We start from the raw sequence: 21,711 nt of genomic DNA, 5'->3' as shown, positions 1-21,711 counted from the left end.
AGGACACACTCCATTTGATGGGCTAATTGCGTGTGGCATAATTAATCAATGTCTCCTGAACGACAAATTCCCACATGCACGTTCACCAACGTCGTATGAATGCCGCTGTGAGCATATGGGGGGGGGGGGGGGGGGGGGGATAATTGCATTTTCATTTATTTGTCTTCTTTTATCGAGCGATTCAGTCATTATTAGCGGACACCTGTCACCTCCGCTCACGGTGGGGACTGAAGCTGAGAGGAGTGGCTGGGTTGGACACTACTGTATATAGGGCTTCATAACTGGACTGTACTGGTGTGCAGTGGTGGACGGAGTAGTTAACCCCAGTACTTGACTCAAAGTATAGTATAGTACTCGTGGTCAGATATTACCCCACTAGAAGGGAACATTTGCACAGTCAAATGTGATGCTTTTAAAATGTATTCAAAAGTACATGTTTTTTTTTAATACTTAAGTTTTAAAAATTACAAATTACAAATGGACATTTTCTTTTTAAAATAAAAAATACTTTGAAGATAAAGTCAAAATTTGTGAAAAAACAGATCTACAAGCTCACAATGTGGCACATTTCAATGGTTTTGAAACTTAAGTGGTTAATTCATAATAGTTTTTTTCCCCTTTCCTACTGTAGAATGTAGTAGAGTCAAAGGTTAAGGACAATATTCGTCTTTGAAATGTAGTGGAGTGAAAGTCAAGTGTATACAAAAAAAACTCAAGTAAAGTACAGATACTCAAAATGTAGAGTACTTAAATAAATAAATATACTAATTTACTGTCCACCACTGTGGAGGTATAGTACAGTACTGTGCAGAGGGAGTGGATCTACACCTCCGCTGGGTAACAGCACAGTGCAGCCTGGCAGTCTTAAATCCTCTCACGTCATTAGGGCCAGGTCAATTCTTAATCAGCTGATAATTAAACAATGATGGAGTCTGCACAACCCTGCTAAGTAGCCTCACAGGGAGTGTGACACATAAACACACACACGCACACGCACACGCACGCACGCACGCACGCACGCACGCACTCTCGCGCGCGCGCGCGCACACACGCACGCACGCACACATAGTGCACATTAATGCACATGTACTGTACCTTGACACCAGCTGTACACACACACACACGCACACACACAAAGGGAGGGGATGCTACAGGCACTGTTGGCTTGAATGTAGAAGCATTAGCCAATATTGACTCTTTGGAAGTACGCACATAAACACACATACAGTACAGAGCAGAGCAGAGCAGGGTTTTCTAGTTAAAAAGAGAATAAATACATCTGCAAAACTGTAAAAAATATTCAATAACAATTCTCAACACCGGCCGGAGTGGGAGTCTAAGGAGAAAGTATTCGCATTAGCCAAGTTCAATAACAGCCATTAGGTTTTATATTTCACATAGAAATGGCTCTCGGGGCTAAAAAGATATTATTATAACCAAAATGCAGGCAGCCATACATTAATGATAAGGATCTCACTGTATTTTTTATGACAATATAATGCTATAAAATGGGCTGGCAAGAAGACCATAACCCAAAACAGACAGGCTGCAAAGCTGTGAAATAAGGGCAACATTAAGTTTAAGCAGAATGTGATTTGCATCTATGAGCAGAAAAAGTAATGGCATCAGTGGACACAAAAGAGGTCCAAGAACGCTCCTAAGAGAGGGAATGTGCCATCTTTGTTCTCATTTGAGGCTCGGTAAATGAATTATTGATAGTGGAGATAAAAGTTGTGGAGAACCTGGCAGAGATACCAGAGATTGTTAAATCACATGGTATTAGTGCGTACATCCCAGCCTCGAATAACAAAGCTTTCAGGCCATGTCCATTGCAACTTAGGGATGGAATGTTTTTTGTTTGTTTTTTTATCTAATTGGACAGATCCTTTTCCAAGTGGTACTGTACGTCCATTTTACATTCAATCAAAAACCTACAATAACTTGCAGAAGAACCTAATTACAAATGCTGAACATCAAAGAATATGAATGTGAGTAGCTACACTAAAAGGAGGCCCATGAGTTAACAAATCAGATCAGAGATGCAAGGCCCAACAATTACATTCTGCTATCATCACGTTTAAGGAGTCCGTCCACCCATTGAATCCTGCAGTGGATTGGATTTCCATTGCTCAGCACCCAGATCAATTTTAAGTGTCTCTTGACTTAGTTGTCTCATCCTCCATTATAGCATAAACAAGCAATCACTGTCTGTGTACTGTATACGATTACCGGCGGGGTATGACTGATACCCCAGGAAAGGGGACGGGGCGTCATTTGAATAAATCTCACAAACAGAGGGGCCAGGTCGATGCGTGGAGTAGGGTGCCGTGTGAGACTACATTGTTGAAGTTCACGGCGGTATAAGGCCGACAATTTATACTGTCGCTCTACGCTGACGAGTTGGCCTTTTTCTCATTAAAATGTCATTGATTGGCAGAGATGGTTCCAAGTCACCTAAATTAAGATTGACATAAAGGACTGAGCTTGACAGAAGATTAATTCCACATTGAATCTTTCAAGGTCCTCCCAACAACTGCAGCTCACTGGGCCTTGAAAAAGTTGTGCAGTGCCTTTTCTGGAGTCGCTTTTATTGGTAGCCCCCAACATACAATGAATACCATAGAAACCATGCAATGTATTTTAGAGGGAATATAATTCATGTCTTTTTTTAAATGTCTTTTTAATATGTATGTTTTAAACTGCTTTTATGGTTGTGGCCTTTTTCATTTACATCAATATGTAATGTGTAATGTTATTATGCGCGACACATATTTAAATATGTGATTCTGAACTTATTTTAATTAAGAATATTGATTATTTTAACCAATATGTATATTAATACAAAAAGTAGCACATCTGCAGAGGTTGGGTGGTCTCCCTATTCTTCCATTTACAAATTTAGAACCTAATGTCGGGTAGGACACCTACTGGTTGGCAAGTAATATTGCCTGAAGCTCATATAAGCACTCCCCTGAACATGGTTGCCACTTGAATAAGCAGTTGATGTTTGATGGTCTCCCACATGCGAGGCCAGGATTCAAATGCCTGGTAGGATATTCAATGTCCAGATTGCAGCTTTAATACCAAATACAGCATAATGGGTTTATATAACACAGGGGTCTTCAACAGGGGGTCCGGGACCCCTAGGGGGCCTCAGAGTTATTACAGGGAGGTCGCCAAATCATTGTGTGAAGGGGACTTCTTTTGACATTAACCACTTGAACCCTAGCATCCATTGTCTGAGGGGAACATTAGCCGAAAATAGCATATCTACAAGCTCTGCACAACCCTGCAAGCTCAACGCCTCGCGCTGCGAGCTTGTAGATCAGCTATTTTCGGCAAAGAGGTTGTGGTGGGGGGAAAAAAGAGCAGACCAAGTACAAGCAATTGAGTGGTTAACTGTCTACACATTGATAGTGCAGTCAATGAAGCTATATGAAATCTATGAAAAAGTTTGCAAACACATTTTTATACAATATGTAGTGGGGAGTCCCTGCTTCATCTCTCTCTCAGCTAAGGGGTCCTTGGCCTGAAAAACGTTGAAGACCCCTCGTATAACACATAGTTTGGAACTTACTGTACCTACGTTCCCATTGCTATACCTCAGCTGAGATGAAGATATACCTTCTGCCAGTTGTCTGGCTTCCTTGCCAAGCGGGTGCATTGCCCCACGTTGTGGTGTGAAATCTAAGAGAATGACTCATTTGATGAGTTGTTATGAAGTGGGACAGATGGACGTTCGCTCTGGCCAATCACGTACAGCGCAGTGGCAGCCAGTCCTCTTACGTGTCTAGAGGTGGAAAGAACAAATTATAATGACTCTCCTTACGGTGCTTGAGCACTGTAGTGTCCCCGGCCGTTACAGGCTGTGGAGAGACTTTCAAGTGTGCCTTTGGGGCGCTGTTTGTTGTTTTTGTTCTGGGTTGTAGGTGAAGTTACCCATTAAGACCTATCAGACCGGTTCTATACAAATGCCTTCTACATCAGTAGTTATTTTTCGTGTGAAGGATTCCCAAAAGGATATGCATATTTGGCCGTGGTCCCCCAGTTTGAAAATGTTTTGTGCCAGGGACCCCCCAGAAGAGAAGATTTGTGTTAAAATATCTACTATGCACGAACTATGGCATTATCCAGTGCCTCTGCTGAGATTAAGCTAATTGTGTCGTTTACTGCTGTATCTCAGCAACAACAATGACTAATTTAGTTTAGATGCATAAATTGCTGGTGCAAAACTCTTTCTATTGTTTATATTGCACATCAATAAAACGTGCTGCATTTGGTTGGAATAGCAGTCAATCTTAAGACATTTATGTGTTTAAATTGTGTATAAAACCTGCAATACATCACTTTGTTTTGTGAATAAAATGTTGTTTTAACCAATCTTTATGGTAGAGTATTTCCGTACAATATAATTTACACAACTGTGGTTGTTGGAAGTGGTGTCCTTGCTCTTCTATTGAAACATTAGATCCTGTGGTCCTGTGTGGTCGGATAGGAGCACTACCGGTTGACAAGAGTTATTGTGTGAAACTCCAATTGAATTAACTCCCCTTCCAAAACCTCTCTGTTATATCTGCTGTTATATAGCTCAACAGTAAAAATGTTGGTGCTCGCGTGAGAGACCCTGGTAGGACAAGGACATGAAGGTTATATGAATAGCAGCAGAACTGCATATTATGACTTTGAATTTAGAGACGAGAATGAAATCATTGATGCACATACATACCTGTAATATGGATAGATAACATGGTGGTTTTATATTTCGCTGAGGACTGCCCTCTTCTCTCCTCAGTGGCTCAGGAGGTAGAGCGGTCGGAAGGTTCCAGTTTCAATTCCCAGCTCTGGGTTAGTGTCAAAGAACCTTAACCCATTCAGTCCGGGAACGCATCAGTGTTATTTTAGATTTGAGCTAGAACCATTATTTTATACTTTGGCCATTTTTGAAAAATGTTGAATATTTTTGCAAATCTTATAATATATAATTGTTTTAAGCGAACATTTGTATCTGAAATCTTTGCTTCTGGAGGTCCCTGGAACAAAATAGTTTACATATGTTCACTTTAGATTTTTTTTTTTCAAAGATAGCAGATCTACAAGCTCATAGCCGTGCTCTGAGCTTGTAGATCTGCTATTTTTGAATAGCCAAAGACATCTAAAATGACAGAGATGCTTTCCTGGATTGAATGGGTTAACCCCTAACTGCTCCCAATGAGCAGGTTGGTGCCTTTGCATGGTTTCCTGGTTCTTCCTTTTTCTTTTTCTTTTTTATGTTTGAAATTCTTTTTGAAATAATATATTCAAAAAATCTACTCGCAACCCATTAAATTGTTTGGGAAGCCTGTCTTAAGACCACCCTAGGCCTACAAGATAGAAATGTCTCACCTTTTTTGGTGAAGAAACATCTTCCTGATTTCAGTGCTGCTGGGTGTTGTCATTTCAGCTCAACACTTTCGCAATTGAACATGACAGGCCTTTTACCTCCTCTGCTGTTTTGTTTTTCTCAGGGCCAATACAAGTGCAAAAGAGATGAGGAGACGGAGGCGAAGGCAATTCAGCTCCTTGGGTTGCCGCTATCCCACTGTATATTCCGAACGAGGCAGGCTTTAAACCCTCCAAAATGGATCCAATTACAGAGAGGGCTTTTCGGTGGCGCTTGTGGAACTCGGTGTAATTGTGTAACCCTAATTTTCCTGGTGCAGAGGCTCTGACAGAGGCCTGTCAACTCCTCTAAGCCTCTTCTCTCGGGCACGACGCCGAAATGAGATCACGTCTTAGCTCCAGAAAACGCTGAAAGTAAAATTACAGACGGACACAGAGAGAGAACAAAATCATCTTCTTGTGTCAAGAAATCCCTCAGAAAAAAAGGGGCTTTTGCCTCTACACTGTATATAGCTCTAGCTATATGCCACACTCTCAGCTAGCACGGTGCAGTTGGAGAGGGGCGGTGTGATATCCATTGACTGGACGCTTTAGCAGAGGAGAGGGCACGGAGAACATTCTTCATTCTTTCTGGACGTCGAGTACTTTAATACAGGTCAGCGCTGGACTTAGTGATTGCTTACAACATGATACAGTGGTTCTTGCACTGCTAGGCAGGTTGAGTATGTGCTTTTTTTTTTTTTTTGAGTGAAGAGAAGAAGTGTCGAAAAAAAATTAAAGATTGATAGAGGAGAGAGAGCCGCAAGCGGCTTGTCGCGTGATTGGCTGACTGCACCTCGTTGTGACCCCTCCTCCTCCCCCTCCCATGCACACCCTCTCAGGACTCCGACGTGACGGCGATGTCCTCTGGCATGGCCGTCTAATGGCTCATAAATGTTTTATTGCCGCGCATGATACTGCAACGACATCTGGCTGTTCTGTGTCTGTCTCAGCTCTATTGCCGGTCCCTTCAGAGGAACTCGCACCTCGGTGGGAGACGCCAGTTGTCCTTTTATTTCCCCCAGTCTAATCAGGCCTTTTAAAGCAGACCACAGCCATGACCCGACTGAAAATAGAGCAATGTAATTAGTGTTTAAAGGAGAACAAACACACACCAGGCTGTTGTTGTTTGCTATGGATTACGTAGGAGAACATTAAATAAATTCACCCTTATCGCCGAAATGTTCTGTTTCATCTCTGACAAGGGAACCACTCTCCAGCTGTCATTGACGCAAACTTCTCCCCCGATAAGCATGAATTGTTTTTGGGGTTAGAAAAAAAAGTAAAATAATAAAATAAAAAAACACTGCGGGAGTAGGGGTATGAAATTGCTGCAGATAGTAGCAAATCTCCTTCCTTTGATCTTTGCATCCATCAAAGTGATGCCGTCCCTCGTAAAGCCAGGCACCCGCAGCTGCATTTGCCGTTTCATTTTCTAACAGAGCGAATGTCAAACAGTATCTGTTTAATTTTCTCTCTCTCTCTCTCTGGTCAGTAATCCTTCTATACAGAAAGACATGCATGCTACTGTAGACCTAGATGACCCCTATTCAGCAGACTGGGACGTCACTGCGTATAGCTGTAGAACAAGTTGTTTCAAAACACAAAAGCCAAATTTGTCTGAAGCAACCCAATTACTTGACTCATGAAAGCCAAATATTGTCTGGACCCGGAGCTTACCAATTATACTTCAAACATGAGAAGCAAATATTGTCATGGAGCTATAACCAATTGCTTAAATCGTGAAAGCCAAATATAGTCTGGAACTAAATATATATGAATAGTAACAATAATTAATCAATTCCATTGGATGCACTTACATGAAATGCTTCTCGGGTTCCACCTTTAACCGGACCGATTTGGATCAATGGTGGATATTCATGAAGACTGTTTGACTGCATGGCATGCCCTGATTCCTCCAAGTCAGTCCCAAAGTGCAGCAGGCCCACAGCAGTAGTAACGAACGGTAGCCAACGTTAGCGTGGCATTCTGAATACAGATTTATCTTGTGGGTCTCGAGCTGTAAAGGTTTGGGAACCACTGGTCTTAGAGAGAGTAGCAGGTTTAATACAATTCAAACCTTTATCTCCACCAGGCCAGAGATTTTGTGTTCGCCCCTGTCTGTCTGTCTGTCTGTCTGTCTGTCTGTCTGTCTGTCTGTCTGTCTGTCTGTCTGTCTGTCTGTGAACAGTTAATCTCCAGCACCGCAGGCCCGGTCGGTCGGTGATGAGTGTAAAACTTTGCACGTACACTCCCAGTAGGTCAAGGAAGAACCTCGGCCCCAAAGTTGTCATTATAACAGACTGCTTCACATGTTGGCCTATGATGCTTGTTTGTTTACACATTATCTTTGATAACATGTTGGATTCCAGTTAATGTGTATTGGATTGGAACATAAACCTTCTTATCACACAAAGATTTGCCGGCCCCCCTGTAGTAAATCTGAGCACCCCCCTCCTGGTGTAATTTCATTGTTTTTTCACACTCAAACCCTGAAAACACAGTTAAAGTGTGAATTATCTTTTCCAGTATAGCTGGACAATTTGTCTTTAAATGTCTCCCTGTTCTACAAGACATTTAGAATTCCATCCCAGTTCGACATTTATAGCCTACTGGCTGACCAATCATTGTTTAGCTGCCCAGGAACAAGGTTTGCGTTAGCTGCGCTACAGCAAGTTAGAACTCCATTAAGTTGAAGGTCAAATTGGAGCTATCTAGTGAGTTCACTCTGTTCAGCTAGGACTACAGGTCTGTGTCTGCAGTGTTGCTACTGGCAGTGTTGCCAGAGTTTGTGAGAGCAATAAGCCACCAGGTCTAGAAAAACAAGCCCAAAAGAAGCGACTTGGAGGTCTAGGACACATGAGCACTAGAGAGAAAGAGAGCGAGAAAGGGGGGGGGGGGGGGGGGGCACGTGTTCATTTCTGTTAATTTCCAGATGTGATATGGATTGTGCATTTCTCACACTCAGCAAATTGATATTAACGACCAATAAACAGTTTGAAACTGAAAACGGTATGTGATTGGAAGAGCAGAAAGATGCACAGGGCAGATAAAAGCCTATTACTGATATATTAGAAGAAATAAATGACTGACAATAATGTACGGTATCAGCCATTTCCCCCCCATTTATTTATTTTTCTTTTATTTGGATAGTACAGTGGAGAGGGAACGGGGTGAGAGAGAGACAGGGAGTGACACGCAGCAAGGGTCGCCTGCCTCGGAAAATCGAACCTACAACTCGATGTTAGGCTGCGTTAGAGCCTATATGTGGTACGGTATGCGGCATCCGTTTCTGAAAAAGAACGATGCATTTACAATTTTCAACATTTATTTAACCTGCATACATGTACCTGTGCCCGTACATTAGAAATGGCACGGGTGATGAATTTCATATTTCTATTATGTATCTACTTAAGGTGATAATGTCTGTGTGTGTTGCGAGCTACTATAAAAAATGTGCTGGGTTCCTTAGAATATTTTAGCTTAATGTACCCTTATTGTTTGTGTCTTTACCCCCATGCAGCATAATTTTGTCGCGTGTGTGTGTGTGTGTGTGTGTGTGTGTGTGTGTGTGTGTGTGTGTGTGTGTGTGTGTGTGTGTGTGTGTGTGTGTGTGTGTGTGTGTGTGTGTGTGTGTGTGTGTGTGTGTGTGTGTGTGTGTCATCATCTGACCACTTAACAGTGGCTGTCAGATGGGCTGCAATATCATCACGGTCCATCTGTGGGCTCCGCTCCACAGGGTGAGAAACAGTGTGCTAAATCATGTGTCTGTGTCAGTGACTGTGTGTGTGTGTGTGTGTGTGTGTGTAGGGAGGGGGGGGGGGGGTCCCTACTTGTACACATTAAGTGACAGGACTGCCACTCCTATTATATGGAGGCAGTGTTTGTGTGGCCCGCATGCAGCACGGCGCAGCGCAGGGTGGGCTGCAGGGTGGGTGATTAATCGGGGGGCCGTGCAGCGGCGCAGCGCAGTGATTAATTGGGCTCAGGACCTCATCTGCAATGTTTTGATGAGAATGAAGAGAGGAAGAAGGGTTGTGCTGGTGGAGCGGAGGGGGGAGGGGGGAGGGGGGGGGCAGGCGCTCTAATGAAGCCCGGGGTCCGACAACTGTACACGGGTTGATTGCGTTGTTTGCGAGCGTACGTGCGCGCGCGTGCGTGTGTGTTCAAGAGAAAGTGCAAGCATGTCTGTGAGTCTGTGCCATAGAGGGAGAGATGAAAAAGTGTGTGTGTGTGTGTGTGTGCATGTTAAATCAGACATTTACTAAATGACAGAACTGTCTCAGTGGGTTTCCATGGTTATCCCGGTGGCCAGTGACCAGTCTGTCCTATTATGTGATCTTGTGCATGTTCATGAGTATACTCTATCAGCATGGACACTATAGGGCTGCAGCTAGCCATCATTTTCTTAGCAATTATTCTATTGATTGCTTTTTAGATTAATCTAATCATCGAACATAGCAAACCTATAAGCTCACAACACGTCACAATACTGTATGTGTGAGCTGAGCTTGTAGGTTTGCTATTTGTTTTCTCCCTTTATTTGCTTTTCATCTATAATGGCATGCCCAAAAGATTGATTGATTATTAATCAATTATTTTATAAAATTGTTATTTTTAATAATTGATTAAATCAATTAGTTCGATTAACTGTTGCACCCCTAATTGACAAAGCTAGATCAGTGATATTTTAATTTCAAGGACCCACTTTTGATACCATTAATTTTTTATCTAATGTTTTGTTCATTTAACTCTGAAAGTGTACAAATGGACCCTTATGGATCCTTTCGGTTTATTTTGTAAACTCTCGGATAAAAACTCTCGGAGATACAGACCTGTAAGGGCGCATTTGGTTCCTATCTATTAATCATTTAGCTGGGGACCCCATGGAACCCCCTCAAGGACCCCTTGGGGGTCCTCGGAGAGAACCAGTACTGCTATAGACGAATCCACAGACGCGCTGCCTGTAGGCAGCCATAGTTGCGGTGTCAACGCTCCACACCACGACACCGCAGCAATGACTGCCTACAGGCACCGCGTCTGTCGATTCGTCTATATCGGGCCCAACAGAAAGAACAATGCACATCTCTCTTTGCAAAACTAGAGATCAGTCAACCATGCTATGCCGAAAACCATGTTGTTTTTTTACATTTATATTGTTCTGCTTCTGGAGCTAGTTTAATTGACCCTAACCCCAAGGGCAACCACAATGTGCTCTGATATGTTCACTTGATTCTGTTCCAACTCCCTCCATGAGCCATGTAGTGTGCAGTTAAGTGTTGGATCTGCCTCAAAGGCATGGTTTAGGGAGGTGAACAATGAAGGAAACACCTCCAGAGAGAGAGAGAGAGGGGGGGAATATGAAAATAGCCATTTCAGATGTTTGCGCAATTATCACTCAGCATGTGAAGAGGGCTGAATTGTGCTCGAGAGATAAGTATCTCTGCCGCCTTCGCCTGATTGCAAATCAGTTCTCGTAAACACCGCAATCAACTTTATGGTCTCCACAAGAAGCTTTGGATCTGTAGGGGCTATACGATAAACAACCTGGGGTACATGAGGTGACATTGTGTACAGTTTGGCTTTTTTTTTTGCAATGTAAAGTGGCAAGAATGTGGTTTTCCTTTCAAGTACAAGTAACTGCAGGATTTAGCTTCTTCTCTGGAGAATGCACAAATGAGGGAAAAGGAAACGTTGTAGCAAAGTTTCCAGACTCAGAAATTTGAGACAGTACAATTTGTGCTAAAATATGCTATTTAGATCGGAGACCATTGTCAGTGTGGAAGAGAACAGTCTTTCATCACTCGAAAACAGTCTTTACTTTTGTGAGTAACAAAAGTACATTAAACCCAGTCACTAAAGTACAGACAGTGAAACATTCTAAATCGCCCATTAACGCCATCTCTGACAGGGTGTTGGTGAGGCTAGGCTACACGAGGTGCATATTTCACAGCCACAACTACATACAAAGATGCAAAACAATTATTCACAAGGACCCTTTCTAGTCCACACAGCAAAGGCATTAAGTAAAGCGATCCACTGCCTCTATTATTTTATTATTGTCTCCGCCAGGCCGAAAAGCATGGCGAGAGAGTATGTGTTACCCTCCGTCCGTCCGTCCGTGTGTGTGTCCGTGTGTGTGTCCGTGTGTGTGTCCGTGTGTTAGCAGCTAATCTCTGGCACCGTTGGCCCGGTCGCTGCGAAACTGTGCACACACACTCCCTGGATGCCAATTCAGAACCTCTGCCTCAATTTTTCACGTGGGCCTGTTATAGCGCCACCTGGAGGCCGATTTGTGCTGATTTTACATTACTCCTACAGATTTTATCCATCGGTACACAGTATCTCTATAGTCATGTGATCAACATGGATCTGTCCGATTTCCCATATTCCATCTCAAATGCCTCAAATCATGAACACAGCTTGCGATTTCCGTGAAATTTCACAAACACATTCCCACTAGGCCAAGGAAGAAATGCCACCCTTTTTCACATTGGCCTGTTATAGCGCCACCAGCAGGTCTAATTTAGCAAAACACATTTCTGGAACAAAATGCCTCAAATCATGAATGCAGTGTCCAATTGCCGTGAACGACCTAAGAATAAATGCCACCCTTTTCACATTGGCCTATTATAGCGCCACCAGGAGGCCACAATAACGTACCTGACCTGGCGGAGACCTGTGCTCCGAGGAGCACTTTTTCTAGTTTTTTTTTATTTTAGTATTTTGGCGCAATCAGCCGCCAGCCCGCCATACTTATTAGCAGGAGATGCCACAATCATCCTGGGACATGCATATGCAATGTACAGTATTCAATCAATGTATTATTTAATTTAGTATGAAATGCCTTGATTTCATATTCAACGGGAATGTGCATGTTGTTATTAATCTGCTATAATATGGAATATTTCGAATCTATTATTTCTTCTAATCAGATTTAGAATAATTCCTTATACAGGAAAAGAAGAAATATGCAAAAAGACTTACAAGCTCGTTAACTAACAGTGTTCTTATGTGATTTAGTGCCTGAACTTGTTTTTTTAATGGTAGATTTTAAACTTTTAAGAAAACTTGCAGCCTAAGTATAAAATAAGGCGCTAATGATCTATCGTTATAGTCCAATAACCTGACATGCTGTATATGATTCTGAATCATTCTGCATAATGAGTACTTTTGCCTTTGGTACTTGAGTAGGCTATATTTTGATGGCAAGACTTTTATACTCTGACTCATGTAACTTTTTGAATACAAGACTTTTACTTGTAACAGAGAATTTCTACATTGTGGTATTGCTACTTTTAGTTGAGTTAAAAACATTGGAGTACTTCTCCCACCACTGCCTTTAATGATTATATACATATGACCTCTACACTCTCCTCTGAATAAGGCAATTCATGAGTGGGCTCAAATGATGGCCCTCCTGCCATAGCTGTTCCAGCTGCATAATCTTCAGCAGGAAGGTTGACACTCCCAGCACACTGTGTTGTGTTAGCATTGTTCCTTCCAGTGCTGCTCCAACTACTGTTTTTGCTGTCAGGGTTGGAGAAGTCACGAGGAAACCATCACTTCTTGCTCTACAGACTTATTCTCTCCTCTGCTCTTCTTAGCAAAAACAGAAAATCGGGTCTATTTTTGGCCTATCCACAACAGTGGGTCCAGACCTATGTAACCCATTAAGACCGGAAAAGCATCTGTGTCATTTTAGATTTTGTTGGCTATTCAAAAACAGCAGATCTACAAGCTCATAGCTTGAGCTTGTAGATCTGCTATTTTTGAAAAATTGTGAAAATGTGTGCAAATCTTTGAATATATATATATATTTTTAAAGCGATTTTTTTTTCTCAAATCTTTGCTTTTGCGGGGTCCCTGGAACAACATATTTTGAGATGGGGGTCCGCCAAATACATATAATTTTGGGGGTCCTTGACCAGAAAAAAGTTTGAGAACCACTGATATTATAACAACATAAGTTTTTTCAAAAAACTCTTATGATTTAGAAGACATTTGTAGAATCCCCAGAAGCAAAGATTTGAGTTAAAAGTGTTCGCATTCAAAAAAGATATATATTCAAAGATTTACACAAATTTTCAGCACTATGAGCTTGTATATCTGCTATTTTTGAATAGCCAAAGAAATCTTACAGATGCGTTCCCGGTCTTAATGGGATAAATAACGAATGTCTCTGACTGACTCAGTCACTGAGTGATGAGGTTACACCATTTGTCGGCCCGTTGGCCCAACAACGAACTATAGGCAATCGCTGAGCAATCGTCCCTCCAGGCAACGGGATGACGGTTGCCCTAACACAAACTAGCCATTCCCAGAGCAATCATTCCTCCAGGCTATGGTATACCTTTTACTATCATTTGCAGGGCTCTACAGTGCAAGTATTTGACTCACATTTGCCCCTAAAACCTGAGCCTGTTCTAAGCTTGAAAAGTTTGTCTTCACTATCACTTTCACCCAAGTGAAATACACGATACTAGTTTCTATTCTCTGATTACTGTACGTTTATCTACCGTCATTCCTGATACAGCATTTTAGTCTATTGCTGCCTATGCACTACTGTACTATTTCTGTTTAATACGATTTACCTTATTCCATGACATAATGTTGCAATATTCTGTTTTATTTTATTTATTGTATATGTTTCCTATTGCTGTGTACTACTGTATAGTGTTGTATGTGCCCTTTATCCATTATGTCAATGTTACTTGAGTGATTGTCTGCACAGGAAAGTAAGTTCCCTAAAGGTTTAATAAAGTTCTTTCTGGCTTTTAATCTTTTCATAATTTTCATCTTCTTGGTACATTGGTGTATTGAGCATGGTCTCACTTCATTTTAAACATGACTTAGGCTGCCTTTAAGCTATGTAATGACAGTATACATTCCTTTGCCGGTTGCAACTCACCCAGAGATGGCATTTGGATGCTACCAATCCTGGGACCATTAACTAGGCCAGACATGGGTGTGACGGGTACATTCGTTTAGGGGGTTTGAGAATAGTCAGTTCAGATGTACCGAGAGCAAATACGAGGGGGAACTACCCACAAGAAGGGCAAGGGCAGTTCCTCTCTTCTCATTCCTAGAGATGAAATGCCTCTTCTGCCGGGCTCTTTGCCAGGAAGAAGCCAGGTCGGTATGGGCTAGAGAGGACGTACCTACACAAGTAATGAATCAAATAAGATGGAACGTAATTTGATCCAGCTGCATAATCCAGTATAGTGAGAATTTGGATTAAAGATGGATTGCTTTGAGATGTCATATCTATACGACTACTCTGTTTAAAAACAAAAGGAATGAATACAACTTCATGAAAGACAGCAACATTGTAGTAAAAACCTACCGTTGGTAGCTGTAACTTGTTAAGTGAATCATCTGCTTTAGTTACACTTGAAGTATGATATCATATTTAATCAATTGATATTAAATAGTAGGTGCATGGATGAGTCAGCTGGCCAGAATGCTCACAGAAAAAGTCCCATCATTCTTTGGTGATTATTATGTACTGACAGCAATCACTAAGATTATCCCTGCTGGGTTTTGAAGCCTCTTTCTCCTTTGAAACATCCCTGAATTATTTAACTAGTTATATTTATTTATTATTTTCCCTCAATCCCTTTGCTCTCTGTGCTCGTTTTAATGGAAGCAGTGTAGTGGCATTCTTCTGGGAACCGTCCAAATTGACATTCTCAGTTGATTTTATTTATTTTTCTAAACTCCAAAGTTGAAGTAGATAAAGGACGACTTCGGCAGGTGCGGCTTCCTTACTTATAATACGTTTGTGACTCTTATCTGTCCTTAGTCAACCTTGGCAAAGTTCACTGTGCATTACCTTTACTGCTCACTCCTGCGAGGTGCAGAAAACACCCATCTTTGTGTCAACCATCCGCTTAGAGCACACGACAAAGCCTTATCTACAGGCAGCACTGAGCATGCAAAGAGAGTGAATCACTCATCACTGCATACCCTGTGATGTGCTGGCTTGTTCGGCATTCAGGAGACAGAATTGTCATGTTTGTTTTATATGAGCAAATGAAAATGTTTTCCTTGTTGCTGCACAACACAGCTACTAGGATACTAGTGTTGGCTCATTGAGGCTAATTTCAATAAACAAAACTATTAGAGATCAGTACATTTTCCTGTCAAACAGACATTGCATTATCGTTTGTCCCACTCATAATGGCAACAAAGGATCACCATGAAAAAAAAGAGAAATGATCTTCCTTTCAAATCAAATTTCACTGCATCTGAAAATAAACAACAAGCCCCCCTGCAGTGATGACAAAAGATCATTCTGGTGGTGGGGAGGAAAATAATGGTGGGGTAAAATAATATTTTGTCCAAAGGTTCAAATAAGGATTAGGAGAGCAGCACAATGTACCAGAGCAAAGACACTGAAAGAATTTAGACACTGAGAGAATTAAGTTGGCCATGTACCATTTGACCAATCTATTGGTGCACACAGAAAAATAAAGTTACCAACTGGAACCGAACTGTTCTTCAAAGTGATGCCATAGAAGAACCATTTCTTTGTTCCAGAAAGACCCACGGTTCTTTAAAGAATGAGGTGGATCTGAAGGGATATTGTTTACTGTCATTCTGTATAAGCCCAAATTAGCCCAAGACAAGAGTTTCATTCATTTGACCATAATTAGACTCTAATAAGACATTTTCGAAGCAGCTAATGTGGCTGGAACTGTTTCTTGACTAACAATTTTATGAAGTGTTCTTGCTGAAGCAAGCACTCCAGCTGCTGAGCGTTTGGTGTGCTTCCAACCAAAACAGACAGGAGATCCTTTTGAGACATGAAAGGAGGAGAACGTTTTGGAGGAGGCTGAAATACAAGAATAGTTATGAGTTTTCATGTGACTGCCTGTTTTTTGTTAATAGTGAAGCAACACAGAACTGAGTTTGAAGATCTGCACACTGAGCCAAACAAAGGAGACTTTAATTAATTTGTTTGAGATAAATAGTCGCTATATTTGTAGGGAGGACCTTTGTAATGAACACCTTGCATGGGCCTCGTTCAAGGGCTGTTATAGGAGGTCAGTTTCTGTCTGTACACAGTAAAATCCTCATTGTTCATTTATCAACTTTTATCAAGCCTGTTCATTTATCAACTTTTAATTCTGCGAGTGTACAAATGTAAACAAACGGACACTTATGGGTTCGTTCTGTTACATTTTGTACACTCTGAGAATTACATTAACACTCTGGATTTTATTAACACTCTGGATTTTACAGTGTAATGGTGTATACAGACAATTTTGTCTGCAGTTCTAATACATCATGTTGACCTGTACTGTGAATGACCTCGCGGCAGATCCACAGTCAGGTGCTCTGCGGCGCGGCGGAGCGCTCATTAACTGGACATGGGGTGTTAATTGAACTTTCTTTCCTAATCCCCTCCCTGTGGAATGAATCTGCAGGATGGGAAAAAAGGGGTCATAGTGTAAAACAAATAAATTAAGTAGGAAGCACCTGAGGAACTTAAGAAAGAAAGAGTTGTTCAAATATGTGCCTGCACCTCAAACAGTGCACTCACTGACAGTGCAACAGGTATGTGTTTGTAACACCTCCTATTTCAGATATAAAAGCATTGAATAAAATAGATACAATAATTGTCTCCGCCTGCTTTTTATTGGGTGATATGCCCTTGGACTGTTGCTTGCAAAATGTCGAGGATATGGGTTGTTGTTGTTGTCGTTTAAACATTGCAGCCGTATTGGTTTAGTGGCATAGTATTATATATTTTTTTATACACCGTCAAGGTCTCCTTCCTTAGAGTGCACAAACCTGCATTATGATGTTAATGTTTCTACAAGAACATGTACACACCTGCATATTGTCTTTGTCGGGTGGAAACCTCATGTCCAAAACTGGGCCTCTTCAGAATTCAAATTCAAAAATAGTAAAAGGTTTTTTTTTTATGCTTTAGTATGATCAAGTAGGGCATCAATGAAAAAACTCAAACATATGGAGAGGTTTCTGGCCGACAGCAACAATATGATGCTATTGTTCTACACATCATGCATCCTAACCTGACTCCGCCAGATGGGGCGGTATTGAGTTCACAAGTTCACAATACAGCCTCCATCTGGGATCGCTCAGAGATTGGAGTTTACACCGACCCGCGCCCAGTCGAACCAATCGGCGGCATCTACGGGCGGGATCTTGGCGAGACCGGGTGTGACGCCATCGAGAAGCGCCTGTTGCATTTTAGTTCATTCACTATTCATCATAGTTGAATAGTATATAAACTAACTACTATACGTCATGTAGACACGTCAATATGATCGGTTGGAGTTAGCACGCCCAGACAATGATAGACAGACGGTCCCATCCAATCACCTGCCAAGTAGCTTGAAACGTAGTTGGGAAACAAGTGTGAAGCAAGCTTCTTCCATCTGGCGGAGTCATACACCTGCATACAGTCAGTGCCTATTGACTTTGTCGTTTGTTTCTACAAGAACATGTACACACCTGTATATGATGGTAAATGGTGCATTTATATAGCGCTTTTTATCCAAAGTGCTTTACATAGATTGTACCCATTCACACACACATTCATACACCGATAACATGCAAGGCATCAACCTGCTCATCGGGAGCAATTAGGGGTTCAGTGTCTTGCTCAAGGACACTTCGATACTAACTCTAGGGGAGCCCGGGATCGAACTGGGAACCTCCTGGTTGCCATCCAGCTGCTCTACCGGCGACTCTACACCTGAGTCACTGCCGCCCCACAATGATGCTAATCTTCTACACACCCGGCACATACAGTACCTACTATCACGTATGCTATATATGTGTATATGTATTTATCCGTTTCTATCCCATGTTTCTTGATCTTTTCTCTTCCGCTCTCACTCTTCCCCTATCCTCTCTCGTCTCGCGGAACACTACAAAATTATGGAGCGTGCACGGATGGGGAAAAATAATTTCACCCACTTGTTTACACCTGTAAAGCTGTGATGTGACAACACACAGATGATTCCTCTGAGAAGTTCTTCAGCAAGGAACGGCTTTGGTGTTGCACTTCTACTGTGTCACTCACAGGAACGTCTGTTCTTTTACCGTGTGGGGGCTGATGTGAATTCCACTTAACATGTCCTTCAGCTGTCCCTCCTCCTCACGTACTTGAACCTTGGTTCCCTTCATGCTTCAATCCTCTAATAAAAGTTTCTTCCCTCCACAGGGAAAGGCAATTAGCAGAAAATCAATGGTGTGCATATTTGCCAAGTTCCTTAAAATCTTCATTTGCACATCATACAGCCACCGTTCTTTATACCTGCTCGATTTGCATACAATATCGCGTCAATGTCAAATGGAAACCTTCATTTCCCATGCAGCAGCATCTATCGTATTCCTTTGCAGGGGATGCTGAGCAAGCTGCACCAGGGGCACATGAAACTCTGGAGTGTGTGTGTGTGTGTGTGTGTGGGGGGGTGGGGGGGTGGGTGGGGGTTAAGGGCAGGTAAGGGGCGTAGGGAGACTCATTGCAAGCTTAACGCCTGGCAGGTAATATCTGGAATAAAAGGTCTAAAAGTCAGAGGTGGGTCACGGGAGGCATGTAGGGCACTTTCACATATCGTCGCTGTCGAGCAAAAAAAACTTGTATCTTCATATTTCAGCTTTTCATGTTGTTTTCCTGAATGAATGCCCTACAGTACTTTGTCACACTATTAGTGTGACACAAAAAGTAGCAAAATTAGCAGATCTACAAGCTCATAAAGCGTTGAACTTTACAGTTTTTACAGTGAAAGTGGTTAAGTGTGTCTGAGTTTTGTAAATATTGAAGCAATGAAAACTATTAACAAGAGCTTGTGACTAAATAATTGTGACTACATTGGATCCATTAATTGGAACACAGGTTTTTTCCTGAACTGTTTTGGACATACAAGGTTTCCACCCGACAGCGATCATATCCTTGCTTTGTTGGCATCCATTACCCAGTTCCAATCTGAAGAGCATAGATGCTCTGAAATTCAGTACCATGTATTGTCTCCAATGCAACAGATATGTGTTTGTAACACCTCATATTTCACATTTAAAAGCATGAATTGGCCCTGCCTGCTTTTGGGTGATATGCCCTTGGACTGTTGCTTGCAAAATGTCGAGGATATGGGTTGTTGTTGTTGTTTAAACATTGCAGCCGTATTGGTTTAGTGGCATATTATATATTTTTTATTTATACACCAAGGTCTCCTTCCTTATAGTGTTGCCAGCTTAGCGACTTTGACACTAGATTTGGCGACTTTCCATATCCCTTTGGTGACTTTATTTTGAAATGGGAGCCTAGCGATAAATCTAGCGATTTTTTGAGCAGCTACTTTGCTTGGAAGAGATTTGCACTGCTCTGTGAATCTGCAGTCTTCCCTGTGTTCACCATGGTTGTCCATAATGGAAGCTGCTCGCATTACAACTGAGGTTAGTAGGACATATAAGTGGTGGACAAAGTACTCAACAACAGTGAGTCAAAAGCTGCTTTATCTTTATAATTGAACAATGGGAAATGTCCAGGGAATCAGGTCGGTGTTGGCCTTTCACACATGTAGCATGCAACAGTCAGATGCATTAAGGTAAATAGCCCGTTTGATAAGGTGAGGAGCGGTGTCTGGGTAGTAGACGCACGCATTACTATAGCTACTCCCACTTAGTAAATATAACAGCGTGAGGGAGATGCGAGGATCAAATGCCATAATGTTTTTACTTCCTTCCACAGAACATGACAGATACATTGAATTGCTTGACATGCGGTCTCTCATTGTTGCACCCATACAAAACACAAACGAAACATCTCTCCTACAGTACCATTGTGGGCCTAATGTAAACATTTGGGAAAGAGGTTCCATCAGGCCAACGGTGCCGGAGATTAGCTGAGATAAGCAGGCTTGTGTTGCAACCTACTTTTCATAAAAACGGGCCATATCCTCCGAGCTGGATAAATAACACCGTCTCTATGAACAGACGAGTGCGCAGAGAAGCGCAGGTGTTGCCCATTGTCAACAATTAGCCTACTAAAGAGACTACTGAAGTTTTGTTTCGCTTATGAGTCATTTCATGGAAGTTCGATCTGTGAATATTTCCAACTCAAATGCTAATAAAAAGCAGAATGCAAATGGCTCAGGAGGAGGGGAGGCTCCACTCGTCGACAATAGAAGCGTCATCAACACGTCTACTCGCTGAATGTAAATTCAACGGACAATCACCGCATCCATTCACACATTTTGGGCTCAATCGGACATTACCCCGACTTAACTTAAGGGCCCTACCAGCATAAAGTCTGTTGCTTGTCCGATCCTACTGACCCGGAATGATGGGTTCATAAAGCCCATCCGTTTAAAGTCTGGAAAACTTCCATAATACAGTGCATTTGCGAAAGCGACTAAAGTATCCTGATCAAATATTACTCAACTGCAAGTGAAATTTATTGTCTCCGCCAGGCCGAAAGGCATGGCGAGAGAGTATGTTTTGCCCCCCGTCCGTCCGTCCGTGTGTCCGTCCGTGTGTCCGTCCGTGTGTCTCCGGCACCGTTGGCTTGCTCGCAGCGAAACTGTGCGCACACACTCCCTGGATGCCACAGCAGAACCTCTGCCCCAAATTTTTCACATGGGCCTTTTATAGCGCCACCAGGAGGCCAATTTGTGCAAAACATATTTTTTGACAGTACTCCTACATATTTTGTCCAAAAATCCTGTAAATCGGTACACAGTATCTCTATAGTCATTAAACGAAACGTGTCTTTCAGATTTTTCATATTCCATCCTGATTGGCTAAAAAGGGCTTCCAAAGTTTGCAGGAGTGCTCCGTTTTGAACAAAATGCCTCAAATCATGAACACAGCATGTAATTTCCTTGAAATTTTGCATGCATATTTCCACTATGCCGAGGAAGAAATGCCACTTGAAAATGTTCAAATCAGGTGGCGCTATAACAGGCCCATTCGTGTTTTTACCTATAACTGCACCGATCTGTGTAAAACTTTGTAAGCGCACTCCCTAGAGGTCAAGGAGCACATTTTTCACATCTGCCTTTTAGAGCGCCACCAGGAGGCCGACTTATGTAAAACACATTTTTGTATATTACTCCTTCCGATTTGATCCAAATTTCACGCAAATCGGTACACATGATCTCTATAGTCATGTGATCAAGACGGATGTGTTTTTCACATTCCATCCTGATTGGCTAAGATTGACATCTAAAGTTTGCAGTAGTGGCTTGTTTTGAACAAAATGCCGCAAATCATGAATGCAGCATCCGATTGCGGTCAAACTTTGCAGGCACATTC

This window comes from Gymnoscopelus braueri (genome assembly GCF_963280865.1).
Source record: "Gymnoscopelus braueri genome assembly, chromosome: 1".
Classification (NCBI taxonomy): Eukaryota; Metazoa; Chordata; class Actinopteri; order Myctophiformes; family Myctophidae; genus Gymnoscopelus; species Gymnoscopelus braueri.
The sequence above is the reverse complement of the archived record's forward strand: the minus strand, read 5'-3'. Positions refer to the sequence as shown.